This window comes from Mauremys reevesii, linkage group 3 (assembly GCF_016161935.1).
Source record: "Mauremys reevesii isolate NIE-2019 linkage group 3, ASM1616193v1, whole genome shotgun sequence".
Lineage (NCBI taxonomy): Eukaryota > Metazoa > Chordata > Testudines > Geoemydidae > Mauremys > Mauremys reevesii.
Window position 1 is genome coordinate 47,331,298 of NC_052625.1, and position 16,582 is coordinate 47,347,879.

Below are 16,582 nucleotides of genomic sequence, written 5' to 3' on the forward strand. Positions count from 1 at the left end.
GAACAAGACAGACAACTGTAAAATAATGGTAAAAAGGAGATAAATTGGGTGATCCTAGATAATATAATATTAAATATTTTGTCCTATATTTGTGAGGCAGGGATAATAATGGTAATAATACCTCGCTCTTATGGAGCATTTCCCATCATTAGATCTCAAAGCACTTTCCAAAGGAGATCAGTAGCATAAGAGAACAAATATAATTCAAAATGTTTCAACATTATCAAAGTGAAATGTTTCAACAGCATTATCGAAATGAAACAAGAAAGTCAAAACCATTCATTTTCACTTTTTTCCTGTCAAAAATTTAGTCAAATTCAATGTGCTCTAACAATATGTTTCCATTTCAATGAAATTGTATTTTCTGTTCCATCAAAAAAAATTTGACCAGCTCCATTGAAAATGTAAATGTTCTTTAATTATGGTAGTATAATTAATACAATCCAATCATGGAAAATTACATTGCTATTAGTACAGTAGTACTAATAAAGTGGAGATTTTATCTAATGAAAGAAAAGAAATGAAAACTATAATTAAAAGTAGGTTCAGGTTTTTCTGAGGAAAAACAGCATGGTTGGCTTTAACATAGACATTGGAAGTGGCAGCTCATCAGCCCAGGCAAGTCAGGCACAGACTAACTAAGAATTCCCAAAAGCTACAAAATAAATTTTTCATGTTCATTTATTTAACCGATAAATATATACTAATTAAGGTCCAAATTGTGCTTTGATTTAAATAGCACAGTTCATTCTCTCCAGTAGGGGAAATGCAACACCAAAAAGTTTGAAAAATGTGCTGTGCAAGGCTCAAATCTTGATATCGCTAATAGTGCTCCATGAAGCTGCCTTGTTACCCTGGCAATTTACCACACCCTGGAGTTAAATTATAAGGCTGTTGCTGAGGTAACCACGGATCGGTAAGGCCACTACAGTTAAGCCTGTGGTTTGCAGGGGGCAAGTGGTTTGCAGGGGGCAGGGATGGGCCTACTCCCTGTGCCTTCCCAGTCCCCTCCCCCACAGGAGGAGCCCACACTGGTAGCCCCAGCTCCCAGGTCTGCCTGCTGCTTCTTCATTATAAATAACGTATGCTTTTAATAGCTATTACATTTCACATTGGGCAGTGGTGGAAATAATTATTTTGTGATTTGTGCCTCGCCTGTCAAAAAAGTCAACAGCCACCGCAGGATATGGGTAAAGTTTTACGGGGTAAACCAAGGAATTGGACCCGCACATGGTATTGTCTGTTTCTTGCTGGCAGTAAACCAGAAATATTCTCAGAAAATAGGATAATAGGAATTTGTTTGGCAATGCTGCATGTAAAGATGCAAGTTTCTAACAGTATATCAACTGATGCTCTAAGTGCCTTTTTTAGATAAGATTGAGATTCCAGGGTCCGTCTATTAATATGGAAAGAGTGTAAAGTGACTACACAAGAAAAATCCAAGTTGTAGAAAATTACTTCAGAAAATCTCATAGATGGTAGTGAACTATGGAAAGATAATGCATCCTCCACTTTGATTATTCAAATGGACTATGAACAAGAGAATCTGCCACCCATACTCATATTTAGTAGTCCTTAAATAAATGTTTTTTAAAATAACAGTTATAATAAAGTAATAATCAAGAACCTGACAGCCACTCGTGTTTAGAGCTACCTTACTCCACAAACAGTCCCGTTGACTGGGGTGGGCAAACTATGGCCCGGGGGCTACATCCGACCCTTCAGATATTTTAATCTGGCCCTCGAGCCCCTGCCAGGGAACAGGGTCAGGGGCTTGCTCTACGCGGCTCCACTCCATACACTGCCCTCTGCCCCAAGCACCCCCCTGCAGCTTCTGTTGGCCAGCAAACGAGGCCAATGGGAGCTGCAGAGGCAGCGCCTGCGGACAGGGCAGTGTGCAGAACCACCTGACCGCGCCTCTGCGTAGGAGCCAGAGAGGGGACATGCCGCTGCTTCCAGGAGCTGCTTGAGGTAAGTGCCGCCTGGAGCCTGCACCCTGACCTCCTCCCATGGCCCATCCCTGATTCCCCTCCCGCCCTCCTGCACCCCAGAGCCTGCACCCCCACCCAGAGCCCTCACCCACTCCCGCACCCCAACCCCCAATTTTATGAGCATTCATGGCCCACCATATAATTTCTATACCCAGATGTGGCCCCTGGGCCAAAAAGTTTGCCCACCCGTGGACTATATGGTGCTATAGAGATGCTACAGATCAGTGGTTCCCAATCTTTTCCGGGTGGTGGGTGCTGGACGACGAGCCACCGAGGACCATGGCTGGTGGACAAGCATCCACCGAAATGCCTCCGAGAAGCAGCAACGTCAAGAGGCGTTGCTGCCGAAATGCTGCCGAAAAGTGGCGTTACCAAGAGGCGGCGCTGCCAAAATGCCACTGATTTTCAGCAGCATTTTGGCAGCAACGCTTCTTGATGATGCTACTTCGGCGGCATTTCGGCGGCGATGCCTCTTGATGACGCCGCTTTTCGGTGGCATTTCAGTGAATGCTTGTCCACCGGCCAGTGTGCGGGTCCCGCGTTGGGGACCACTGCTATAGATACTTCCATCTCTACCTCCTCCAACTGCATTCTATGGTACTGCATCGGAAGGACTAGAATATGCCAGCTCCTCCTCTCCTCCCCATCTGCGATTCTATCGTGGCTGCTGGAGAGAGAGGTGATGAACAAGGCATCGTCCACAAAGAGAATTTACTTGTTTAAAGAAATAAAGGAGAGGTCATTTAATAGATGGGGTTTAGCCCTCTTTGGCCCTCAAATGCCTCTTGAAAGGAAGGATGGTCCAGTGGTTTGGTAGTTAACACAGGACTTGAGAAACTTGGGTTCAATTTGCTGCTCTGCCACAGACTTCTTGTGTGACTTTGAGGAAGTCACATAGTCTCCCCGTGCCTCAGTTCCTCACGTGTAAAATGGGGATAATCACAGTACTTCCCTATCTCACGGGATTTTGTGAGGTAAAACTGACAATTGTGATGCAATCAGATTCTAGAGTAATGGAGGGGCCATATACATATCTAAGATAGATAGTTCCTTCTCTTTGTGTATGGTCTTTGCTCAAAATACTAAGTCTTGACACAGACAATCTGGCTAATTATTGACTAGTTTTGAAACTTCCCTTTTTGGATACAGTTATTGAGAAGGTTGTGGTCAGATAAATCTCACAATATCTAGATACCTGAGCTTGCAAATAGCAGAGGTGCTTGCTCCGGAGGCCCCATGGTTTACAGGAGAATGAGCTTCTGACAGCTTTTGGCTCTGGCTTTTGAATTCATTCCCAATGCTGGTTCAACGTTACCTGAATAAGTTCACTTTCAGGGCATGCTGAAAAGCCCAACTATTTTCTCTGGCATTTGTGGATGGTTAAGTGTTCCAAATAGATTAGATGTTTTGGGAGGGACATCCCTTTGAAGCTGAAATAGTCTTTGAGTTATTGGCTGGTTTATTGTTACGGGCCTGAGTTACTTGCTGAAGTAACATTTTCTTTGTATTTATTGATTGACAGGGCTTTTTTTTTTTTAAAGTTTGGTATGGAACTATATAAAGCAATAAATAACATGACTATATAACGTACATTTAATAGCACTGCCATTACACAGGCCATTTTACATACCTTTAACCAGGAGCTCCCTGTGGCTCCAAAAAAAATTAATTTCCTACTCATCCTGTCATAACTTCCTGCCATCTATCAGTCCTTATTGTCCTTTAACTTCAATTTTCCATTTGATTCTTCTCACTGGTGATGTGACTTGAGGAAGTCCTTCATTCCCCAGAATTTAAGTTTAAACATTTTGCTTTCTGTTAAACAACTGTGTCCAGAGGATGACATTTAAACAGATTGAGCAGAGAAGTAAATGCCACTGCATGTTTTTGTATTTTACATCTCACAGTAAGACTAGTTTGTCTTTGAAAACAAACTCCAGGCTGGATAATCTCGGAAATTGATATATGAACCTCTATGCTAAAGGAAGTGCTGCTTTAGGTCTGCATTTATTTTTGAGGGTAGTTTGATGGAATTAAGTGATGTAATATCAATATCCACAAGGGTAAATTTGCACTCTTTAAATCTACTGCTGTTTAGCATTAGTAAGGGGGAAAAATTGGAATCAGTGAAGTTACACCAGGAATTAATTTCTCACTGTATGTCTGTTGTGGTGATGGGAATCTTTGTTTAAATATTTCAGAATGATCAGTCTATAAATTAAAAGACAGTTCAATTGCTCCAATTCCAAAGTTTAAAGGGCCTGGATGTTGTTCAAAGTTGATTTTTATTACAAAGGCTCCAAAGTTAAGGTTTAGTTGAGATTTGAAATTGAAGCAGGGACTAAACCTCTCTGCTGTGTCTGATAATATAGTGTATCCATACCAAAATTACAGCACTTACTCTTTGAATACTGAATGCATTTTTCTGAGACTTTACAGGTAAATCTGCTAATTAGTTATGAGTTATAAATATTTTAAAGGATCCCTTTTATGAAAGCGTTTCAACATTTCTCACCTCTTTTCAGACCTTGCTATAAAGCAGATTCCTGATGACAAAGCAATGAAAATAGGCTACTTTTTTCATGTAGGTTACGTCACCAATCGGAAGTTAACAGAGAAAATATTCTTCATCAGTAGGACTGCTTTACAGCTCAGGAACTGAAGTGGTCCACTATGTAACTATATGGCACCATAGACCTACATAGCTCTATGCAGCTAATTGGGATTATACAGCTACATGTCACTATGCATCTTCCACTACTTGAAGCTGAATCAAAATGGTAAAGATTCATAGAGTCATTTGCCTAACTGAACTGACTTTATTAGAATGAGGCAACATTGTGCTCCCTAAAGCTTCTCTTTCTCAATCTTTCTTTCTTTCTCTCTCTCTGCTTCGCTGTCAAATTTCCACCTACCATCTTCCCCAGCCTTTTCCTGCCAGATGTCATGTTACAGATATAAAGAAACAGTATATCTATTGTCACACATAGCACTTTGAAATTTGATGGCACCATGCAATTACTTGGTGTCATGAGGAGAATGGACCCTTTAAGAGGAATCAGTGCCCAGTTTGCCCACAGCTGCCTTCTGAAGGCACACCTGGAGGTAACTGACTGCCCCAAGTGGCTGCTTAATGGTAAATTAGGAAATGAGCACCTGGAGCTAGTAAAAAGGTTGGCCAAGATCCCTTAGAGAAGGCACTCCCAAGGAGACAGGAAGCTCTGAAGGAGAGCTGATCAGGTGAGCTCACCAGAATAGGGAGCCTAGAAGGTGTGTTCCTGGAGCAGTGAGCCTGGAGAGTGTCCTCCAACAGACAAGTAACCCTCCAGAAACCCCATCAGAGTGGGGGGTCTAGGAGTTTCTCCTAAAGAGAGGAGATTTCTAACAGGAAAGCTGCAGAAGGCAAGCATCCAGGAAGGCCTAGTCTCTGCAAAGGGATCTTCCAAACAATGGCAGGAAGCCCAGCGTGTTAGGAATTACGTACTGGAATATGCTGTAGTTGACAGATATCTTGAGAACCCTGACTCCAAAGAAGTATTCTACTTCCAGGTAGTGGAAAGAAACCTGACTCCAGGGGAAAGGACCTGAGTTGAGAGAAACCTGCTGGTAAAGGGCCTGGACAGAGACAAACAGTGGACTCAGGAGGGACAGATAAACTAAGACTGGCTCTGTTTCCCAACTAGGATGCTGAGATGAAGATTTCCGTTATATTTTGTGTTGGTCTTTTTAGTTTGGCACCTGAAGGTCAGGGCCGGCTCCAGGCACCAGTGAAGGAAGCAGGTGCTTGAGGCGGCCAATGGAAAGGGGCAGCACATCCGGGTCTTCAGCAGCAATTCAGTGGCGGGTCCCTCTCCCCGCTGAAGAGGAAGAGAGGGAGCGAAGGACCCGCCGCCAAATTGCCACCGAATGAAGAATGAAGCAGCGCAACTAAGCTGCCACCGAAGTGCCACGGATCGGCTTTCTCTTTTTTTTTTTCCTGCTTCGCCGCTTGGAGTGGCAAAAGGGCTGGAGCCGGCCCTGCTGAAGGTCTGTCTGGAGTTGTTTATATGTGGGTGAAGGAAATCAAGGTAGGGCTCACCTGCAGTGCCACTCCTGACCACAAAGTGGTGTTCCAAGACAGCCTGCCCTATAACACATGGTTTATGCAACTACTGTCATTAGAGGTACAATTGGGGACATAATTCAAAACTTCTAATATCAAATACATACATCAAATAATAAAATGTTATATCCTGAAATGTGTGCATCATAGTGAAACTGGCATATCTCACAGTCCAATATGTAAATGACTAGAGCATGTGAGAACATCTTGCATTTTTTCATTGTAATATGCTGTTTAATTGGAGCCAAAATGTTTCATGGTAACACATTGATTTTCATGAAGCTTTCCCCTGTTTATCCTTAGTAGTGGACTATGGCAAAGTCCATAATGTTGGCCAGATGCCTTTTCTTAAGCATTTACTAGGAAATATTTTTGTTCTGCTTGCATAAATATATCATGTAGGCAGCAGCTCTGTACCTATGAAATTATTCAATATGAGACTCAAACCGGGGGGGGGGAGGGGGAAGGGAATGAAATTTGTAATGCCGCAGCATCTAAGAAAGGCACCACAACTAAAAGTAAACATTTCTCCAAGATCTCACTGCTTATATGTTCAGTTAACTAGTCCTTATAGAGAGTCTGTAATATCATGATCTGCTAATTCTCAAGAATATTAAACTAAGCTGAAATAAACCAATTTCCACCCAAAAGACAAAGTTTTGCCAAAATTATGACCATGAGAAAACTCCTTTTTAGAAATTAAACACCAGTGCTACCTTAAGTATTGACTCTGGCCATAATTTTTCTAAACATTCATTTCAAGAAAATGCCAGCATTTAAAGAGTTAACAAACTTATTTTCCTTTAGAAGTGCTGTGCCTTTCTACCCAAACCACAGAGCTGCTCCTCATTCCAGATTCCCCCTCATCAGTTCATACTAGATAATGGATATAGAGTGGATATAAGTTTGTGCAACGGACACTTTTAATAAGAGTGCTGAAGCAATGAACTGTGTCCTTTGCCTTTAAGGCTCTATAACAAAGTTTGGTTTAAATAACTGATTTCTGTATCTGAAACACTGATCTGAGCAAGTAGTGGCTATCTGTCCTCTAGCAGAGCTCAGTAGTAAAAATAATATGCCAGTGTAAAGATAAAGGGGCTCAGGACAAGGAATGTGCAAACACAAGTTTGTAGTTTTATTGAGATTTCAGTGAGTCGAAGAGTATTTAGAAATCACAATCTGTTTTCAGTCATAAGTGTCTTGTAAAAGTGGAACAAATGCATGTTAACCACATGCATATGCAGTTGATGATTCTCTGGTGGTGCTCGCTCCATGAAAGAATGGAAAACAAACCTGAAGAGGCTAAAATAAGAGATAGTGAAACATGTCACTGGGGGGAAAAATAGCACTACAGCATGCCTCGGCTTAATTTGTCAGTTATGCTGAGCAGCTGCTTTTCAGTAGCTTTGTCTATCTGATTACATCTGAGAATTTTAAGGAGGATGGATATTTATTATGAAAACACATTTAAAAAGGTCTTCCTTGGGAATATAAAGCTTCATGTTACAAAAAATGTCTGCACTCTACTCTCTTTAGAATGTTGCTTTAACATGTGGGGTATCTTTCGAACTAAAAGTGCCCAGACCTCAAAAATACTGATTACAGTATATATTGTACAGACTTGTTAGCAACATTCTCATATGAGTAACTCCGGCCTAATGTTATATTTACTGCAAAGTGACATTTAATTTCTGCTGTTCATGCGGGAAATAAATAATAAGGTCCCTGATTCATGCATGTGACACAAGGTGTCGAGAAAGCGAAAGGACACCTGGGTCCTGATCCAGTACCCACTGAAGTCATTGGGAACTTTTCCAGTAACACCAGTGGATCAGGCTCCTTGAGTGCCCCATGCAAGGGGATGGTACGGCCTGTGCCACATACCCCATGTGTACTGAGGAGCTTGGAGAGGGATTTTGTCTTCTGGAAGCACAATCCATGCCCAGCCTCCCCAAGGGCTGTGCTAATCCACCACCTACTCAGAGCTGTGGCTACATGACACAGTCTAGACTTAGTAATATAGGGCCAGAACGTCACCTGGTATAAATCGACATGGGTCTGCTGAAAACAATGGAACTATGCCAATCTCCATTAGCTGAGGATCTGACTCATAATATATATTTTATGACACAGAAAGTCTAGAGGGTTTTGAGCAGTTAAAAATGTTATGAACAAAATCAAAGAGATCTAATCCAGAGAGCTGTCTTGAAAAATATTTCTATAACTGTTTAACTACTGATCTCAGTTTGTGTCTGTACGGAAAAAAAATCCTGTCTTTCTGCCTACCCATCCATATAGTCATTCATCAGCAGTTCTAAAGAAAACAATTGTATCTGAAATATCTAGACACTCAGCACCCTGGCTGAAGTTCAGTGGTGATAGTATAATGGCATTTTAATGAGCTCCTAAAATATTTGTAAAATATATAATTAAGCTAATTCATTTATGGGAACATCCCTAGCATTTGGAGCTTGACCCTATGTTCATTGAAGTCAATTGCAAAGCTCCTATTAACTTTAAATGGTTCAGGATCTTGTGATCATGTAGCTAAGCAGACAAGGTCATATAGTAAAAAGAGTGATTAGCAATCATTTTCACAATTAAATATGCAAATTCTCAGGGCATTTCCTGAGGATTAAGTACTAGCTGGAAGAAGCTGATACCATAAACTGCAGCATATTCTTCATCCATTTACCTCAAGAGGTCATAATACCCTGGAAATGCCCTGTGCTGGGGTCATTGTTGATAATAGAAGAAAGTCAAGGAAAGTGTGGGCCCCTTACTGAATGAGGGAGGCAACCTAGTGACAGAGGATGTGGAAAAAGCTAATGTACTCAATGCTTTTTTTGCCTCTGTTTTCATGAACAAGGTCAGCTCCCAGACTACTGCACTGGGCAGCACAGTATGGGAAGGACATAACCAACCCTCAGTGGAGAAAGAAGTGGATCAGGACTATTTAGAAAAGCTGGACGAGCACAAGTCCATGGGGCCGGATGCACTGCATCCGAGGATGCTAAAGGAGTTGGCGGATGTGATTGCAGAGCCATTGGCCATTATCTTTGAAAACTCATGGCGATCAAGGGAGGTCCCGTAGGACTGGAAAAAGGCTCATGTAGTGCCCATCTTTAAAAAAGGGAAGAAGGAGGATCTGGGGAACCACAGGCCAGTGAGCCTCACCTCAGTCCCTGGAAAATCATGGAGCAGGTCCTCAAGGAATCAGTTCTGAAGCACTTAGAGGAGAGGAAAGTGATCAGGAACAGTCAGCATGGATTCACCAAGGGCAAGTCATGCCTGACTAACCTAATTGCCTTCTATGATGAGATAACTGGCTTTGTGGATGAGGGGAAAGCAGTGGACATGTTATTCCTTGACTTTAGCAACGCTTTTGATATGGTCTCCCATAGTATTCTTGCCAGCAAGTTAAAGAAGTATGGGCTGGATGAGTGGACTATAAGGTGGATAGAAAGCTGGCTACATCGTCGGGCTCAATGGGTAGTGATCAATGGCTCCATGTCTAGTTGGCAGCCAGTATCAAGTGGAATGCCCCAAGGGTCAGTCCTGGGACCGGTTTTGTTCAATAATTTCATTAATGATCTGGAGGATGGCATGGACAGTACCCTCAGCAAGTTTGCAGATGACACTAAACTGTGAGGAGTGGTAAATACACTGGAGGGTAGGGATAGGATACAGAGGGACCTAGACAAATTAGAAGATTGGGCCAAAAGAAATCTGATGAGGTTCAACAAGGACAAGGGCAGAGTACTGCACTTAGGACGGAAGAATCCCATGCACTGCTACAGACTAGGGACCGAGTGGCTAGGCAGCAGTTCTGCAGAAAAGGACCTGGAGGTTACAGTGGACGAGAAGCTGGATATGAGTCAACAGTGTGTCCTTGTTGCCAAGAAGGCTAACGACATTTTGGGCTGTATAAGTAGGGGCATTGCCAGCAGATCAAGGGACCTGGTCGTTCCCTCTATGCGACATTGGTGAGGCCTCATCTGGAGTACTGTGTCCAGTTTTGGGCCCCACACTACAAGAAGGATGTGGAAAAATTGGAAAGAGTCCAGCGGAGGGCAACAAAAATGATTAGGGGGCTGGAGCACATGACTTATGAGGAACGGTTGAGGGAACTGGGATTGTTTAGTCTACAGAAGAGAAGAATGAGGGGGGATTTGATAACTGCTTTCAACTACCTGAAAGGGGATTCCAAAGAGAATGGAACTAGACTGTTCTCAGTGGTACCAAATGACAGAACAAGGAGTAATGGTCTCAAGTTGCAGTTGGGGACGCTTAGGTTGGATATTAGAAAAAAACTTTTTCACTAGGAGGGTGGTGAAGCACTGGAATGGGTTACCTAGGCAGGTGGTGGAATCTCCTTCCTTAGAGGTTTTTAAGGTCAGACTTGACAAAGCCCTGGCTGGGATGATTTAGTTGGAGATTGGTCCTGCTTTGAGCAGGGGGTTGGACTTAGATGACCTCTTGAGGTCCCTTCCAACCCTGATATTGTATGATTCTATGAATATAAACTGAACACACATGTAAGTACAGATGCAAGTGTTTTGTTGATGTTGTTTATGTTGTTTCTGTTGGTCTACAGAAGGCATTTCGGGGGAGGGGGAATATACTGTAGATATGCTAGCAAGCCTTCTTGGGTCATCTGGCAATAATTCATTTAGTTTCTATGTACAATATTGCAATGGGGGGAGGGAGGAGTGGATAGCAGATTTTAGATCAGCTCAGAAAGGAAAAGCCAGCAGCAGCAACGCCTTGGTACCCTAAGCAACACAAACAACAACAATTGATGAAACTAAGCTAAGCAAGATTTGGATTGTCCAGTGCACTCTCCTGATGTTATTTTTGCACAACAGCCTTAAATACATAAGCAGCAGAAAGGTACTCAAGCAGCATGGGGAAAAAAGAGTAGTAACCACTGCTGGTAACCTAAGGGATATAGAGAATTCCTCCTCCCAGGGCGAGGGCTTCAGCTCACCACACCCAGCATCAAGTGTATTGAAACCAACAACAGAAGTCATAAACAACAAAAGAGAACAGTAATAATAAAATAAGAATAGTTTAGCAACTTTCACTTAGATTCTATACACCATGTTACCATGTCAAGCAAACACAATTGTTAAAGTAACTGGTGACAAAAAGTGAGCAAACAACTCACAACACAGCACTTACCTGAGTAATGTAGCCCTTTTTTTCTGCTTTTGGTGTTTCCAACCGCAGATGACAGCTTCTCCCTTTTTTTTTTTTTACTGTTTGAATTGTTTCTATTGTTGTATTATCATTATTCTAGGATTCAACATACTTGCAAGCCAAGCCATGTTGCTCAGTCACCACTGGGCAGATCAGACACGAGGTATTATTTCAGTTTACTAACTGGACTCATGCACAAGTACTTCCACTGCAGTTAATTGCACATGCAAATAATGTAAAGTTTGCCTACCATGAATATTCACCTGTGCGACTTTGAAATACTCTTCTGTCAGTATTTGTGGCCATAAGAACCAGTTGCTTAGATATTCACAGCAAACTATCACAAAAGAGATGCAAGGATTGATTAAAAAATTCAAGTGACTGTGGTCTCAGCTCAACAGAGTACTTAAGGATGTGTTCAACTTTAATCACATGCTTAAATATTTTGCTGAATAGGGATGGGACTACTCATATTCTTAAAGTTAAGGACATGACTATGTGCTTGTTAAATTGAAGCCTATTTCAAGAACAAATTTTGCATTATTCACCCACCTCTACTTATTACAGTTACAATTTCTGTATACTCAGATTTTTATTTTATTTTATTTTTTGGTTTGGTGGAAAGTAGTGACAGCCCATACAAGGGTTCTTTTGTTTAAAATGCTCTGAGTCATTATTAGATTGCAGTGTCCTGCCTTCATGATCAGGCAATGAGCATTATATACCTCTATCATATCCCCCCTTAGTCTCCCCTTTTCCAAGATGAAAAGTCCTAGCCTCTTTAATCTCTCCTCATATGGGACCCGTTCCAACCCCCTTAACCATTTTAGTTGCCCTTTTCTGAACTTTTTTGAGATAAGGAGACCACATCTGTATGCAGTATTCAAGATGTGGGTGTACCATGGATTTATATAAGGGCAATAAGATATTCTCCATCTTATTCTCTATCCCTTTTTTAATTATTCCTAACATCCTGTTTGCTTTTTTGACTGCCGCTGCACACTGCGTGGATGTCTTCAGAGAACTATTCACAATGACTCCAAGATCTCTTCCCTGACTAGTTGTAGCTAAATTAGCCCTCATCATATTGTATGTATAGTTGGGGTTATTTCTTCCAATGGGCATTACTTTACATTTATCCACATTAAATTTCATTTGCCATTTTGTTGCCCAATCACTTAGTTTTGTGAGATCTTTTTGAAGTTCTTCACAGTCTGCTTTGGTCTTAACTATCTTGAGCAGTTTAGTATCATCTGCAAACTTTGCTACCTCACTGTTTACCCCTTTCTCCAGATCATTTATGAATAAGTTGAATAGAATCGGTCCTAGGATTGACCCTTGGGGAACACCACTAGTTACCCCTCTCCATTCTGAAAATTTACCATTTATTCCTACCTGTTGTTCCCTGTCTTTTAACCAGTTCTCAATCCATGAAAGTATCTTCCCTCTTATTCCATGACAACTTAATTTATGTAAGAGCCTTTGGTGAGGAACCTTGTCAAAGGCTTTCTAGAAATCTAAGTACACTATGTTGACTGGATCCCCCTTGTCCACATGATTGTTGACCCCTTCAAAGAACTCTAATAGATTAGTATCAGAGGGGTAGCCATGTTAGTCTGGATCTGTAAAAGCAGCAAAGAGTCCTGTGGCACCTTACAGACTAACAGACGAAGTGGGTATTCACCCATGAAAGCTCATGCTCCAATACGTCTGTTAGTCTATAAGGTGCCACGGGACTCTTTGCTGCTCTAATAGATTAGTAAGACACGATTTCCCTTTACAGAAACCATGTTGACTTTTGCCCAACAATTTATGTTCTATGTGTCTGACAATTTTATTCTTTACTATTGTTTCAACTAATTTGCCTGGTACTGACATTAGACTTACCAGTCTGTAATTGCCGGGATCACCTCTAGAGCCCTTTTTAAATATTGGCGTTACATTAGCTGTCTTCCAGTCATTGGGTACAGAAACTGATTTAAAGGACAGGTTACAAACCATAGTTAATAGTTCCGCAATTTCACATTTGAGTTCTTTCAGAACTCTTGGGACCAGATGGCATCACCCGGTGACTTATTACTGTTAAGTTTATCAATTAATTCCAAAACGTCCTCTAGTGACACTTCAATCTGTGACAATTCCTCAGATTTGTCACCTACAAAGGACGGCTCAGGTTTGGGGATCTCCCTAACATCCTCAGCCATGGATGAAGCAAAAAATTCATTTAGTTTCTCCGCAATGACTTTATCATCTTTAAGTGCTCCTTTTTTATCTCAATCGTCCAGAGGCCCTACTGGTTGTTTAGCAGGCTTCCTACTTCTGATGTACTTAAAAAACATTTTATTATTACCTTTGGAGTTTTTGGCTAGTTGTTCTTCAAACTCCTTTTTGGCATTTCTTATTACATTTTTACACTTAATTTGGCAGTGTTTATGCTCCTTTCTATTTACCTCACAAGGATTTGATTTCCACTTTTTAAAAGATGCCTTTTTTTCTCAAACTGCTTCTTTTACATAGTTGTTAAGCCACGGTGGCTCTTTTTTAGTTCTTTTACTGTGTATTTTTTAATTTGGGGTATATATTTAAGTTGGGCCTCTATTATGGTGTCTTTGAAAAGTGTCTATGCAGCTTGCAGGGATTTCACTCTAATCACTAAATCTTTTAATTTCTATTTAACTAACCTCCTCATTTTTGCATCATTCCCCTTTCTGAAATTAAATGTCACAGTGTTGGGCTGTTGAAGTGTCCTTCCCACCACAGGAATGTTATTATATTATGGTCACTATTTCCAAGCGGTCCTGTTATAGTTACCTGTTGGACCAGATCCTGCGCTCAACTCAGGACTAAATCAAGAATTGCCTCTCCCCTTGTGGGTTCCTGTACCAGCTGCTCCAAGAAGCAGTCATTTAAAGCATTGAGACATTTTGTCTCTGCATTTCATCCTGAGGTGACATGTACCCAGTCAATATGGCGATAACTGAAATCCCCCACTATTATCAAGTTCTTTATTTTGGTAGCCTCTCTAATCTCCCTTAGCATTTCATTCAGTACAACTACAAGTAACTCACAATGCAAATGCATTGTTTACTGAATAATCAGTACATTATATTAGAAGAGAGTTAGAAATATGTAACAGATAGCATTTGCTATTTTGAAAGAACAAACAAAACAAATTGACAACTGGCAGCACTCTAGAGGGTCTGGTTCTAGGGTGCCAGCTACAAAAGCCCCCTTTCAATATTAGCAAAAAAAATTTTAATGAATACTGTAATAAATTTTTAGTCACAGCAGCTGAAGCAAAAAAGATCAAGAGAGAATAAAATTAGTAGCAGCAGGCTTAGTGCCAGCACCTAGGCCAGACTACATAAAATGGATGATGCAATGATGAAAGGCAAATCCTCATTCCATTTCTAAGCCTACAGGAGAAATGAGTAATGTCATCAATATCATCACTATAGTCGCCCTCCACAACAGCTGCACTAGCACCGCTGCTAATCACTGGATTTTACCAGGCTGGCTTAGGAGAGGTACAGTATGAGAAAACGGATCCCTGTGGCTCTGAGCCTAGAGTCGCTTGCCAAAACTCGAGCTGTTAATGTGGGGTTTCAGTACAATTACAAATACTTGCAATGCACTGTAGGGGCATATGATACTATTACTGCACCTGTCCATGCATCAAATATTCTCTCTTTGGTATCTGTCCCTCTCTGCCTCCTTGGTGTTTTTATAGGGCCTGTTTGTTTGTGGGGTTTTTGCTTCTTTTGGTTTGTTTCTTCCCTAACCCTTAGAAACCTTATAAATGCTAATAATAAGAAGAAATAATGCTCTGAGATCAAGATGACTGCAGTCACATTGAATAGTACTTCACACCACGAAAGCCTCAATGTGGTAAATGATAGTTGTGGAATAATAACATGAGTAACACAATCTGGCTAGATAAAATAAATTAATAATAATAATAATTATCATTATATATGATATCATTACCATTATCATTATATATGATATCATTACCATTATATAATTATTATTATTATTATATAAGGTGTAGGTTGAATTATTAAGTAATATGATCATTATCCAACATAGATTTTGATGCACTAAACCCTCCCTATTTTGATACTACTCATGCCAGGACTGCCTGTGAAAATAAAATTACAGTATCAGCCAATTGGCATTTTGTACATACCAGTTGTCACAGCTGACTGTTCTGGGAGTTTCCACTTGGCCCTTTACATCGGGATCCCTAGGCTCTTCCTGGCCTTGTCAGTTACACCTTTACCATCTCCTCTTTCAAATCTTTCCTGAAAATATATTTGTCTCCACCAGCCCCTTTAAACACTTGCTCTCATCCCTTGACCAAATGTTGATTATAATAGGAAGGAAACAGGGAAAATACATCAATCTATCAAAAAATATGTATCTAACAGGACATACACTATCATGCATCACTGCTTTTTATTGTAGTTTGTCTTCTTTCTTTGTCTGCCTCTGTTCCATTTAGGCCATAGGTTCTACTGGGACCCTTTTTTCTTACTTCCTGTAAAGCACCCTAGCATGCTTTTGGCACTACATAAATAATAATAATTGTACTATTATCATTATTATTATAACATTCCTATTATTGTACAGGACACTACTGAATCCAGGGGGTGACCTACTAGGTCTTTTTGTTGCTAACGTTTATGGCTTGCCCAACACTAGTGAGCACCTTTCCTCTTTGTGCATCTCTGTAGAGCTATCCACATGGAAAGCAACCTAACATTCTACCTCTATTTTCAATAATCCTATCAATAATCACAAATCAGGTGGTCAAATTCTCAGCTAGGGGAACACCACTGGCTTCCACAGAATGATTCTAAATAGAGAATTTGGCCCAGTATATTTTGAAATGACATTTATAACTCAAAGATTGCAACAATGTGATAAATTCTGGGGTAACCCTGCAAATGTAACTAGCAGGAGCTAAAGACCCTAGTTTTAGTCTGTACATTTAAACTAGCTGTGTCCTTGATAATTGAATGATTTAAACATTTAAGTGAAAAATCAATTTTATATTAATATTATAAACAGTTGTTTGCCTGTTTGTGTTACTCAAATTCTATCTAAGCAATGCTTTAAGCAATCTAAATCTGTTGCTGGAGACTTGGCACTAAATAAGCTTTACCAATGAATACAGCATTAATCATAAACTATACATATCAAATTGTTTCCACAGCATTTTACAAAACCCTCAGGAATAATCACAGTATACAGTTCTAGTCAGCCTATAGGAGGAAAATCTTAA

At 40.7% G+C, this 16,582-nt stretch overlaps 1 long non-coding RNA gene across 1 annotated transcript; it reads left to right on the plus strand.

The window, feature by feature from the left end:
• Window positions 1-4,267: 4,267 nt before the first annotated feature.
• Window positions 4,268-5,772, plus strand: LOC120400299. The gene is made up of 3 exons (XR_005595696.1): window positions 4,268-4,430; window positions 4,580-4,771; window positions 5,541-5,772. It is a non-coding gene; the product is annotated as an uncharacterized LOC120400299 (long non-coding RNA).
• Window positions 5,773-16,582: the final 10,810 nt, after the last annotated feature.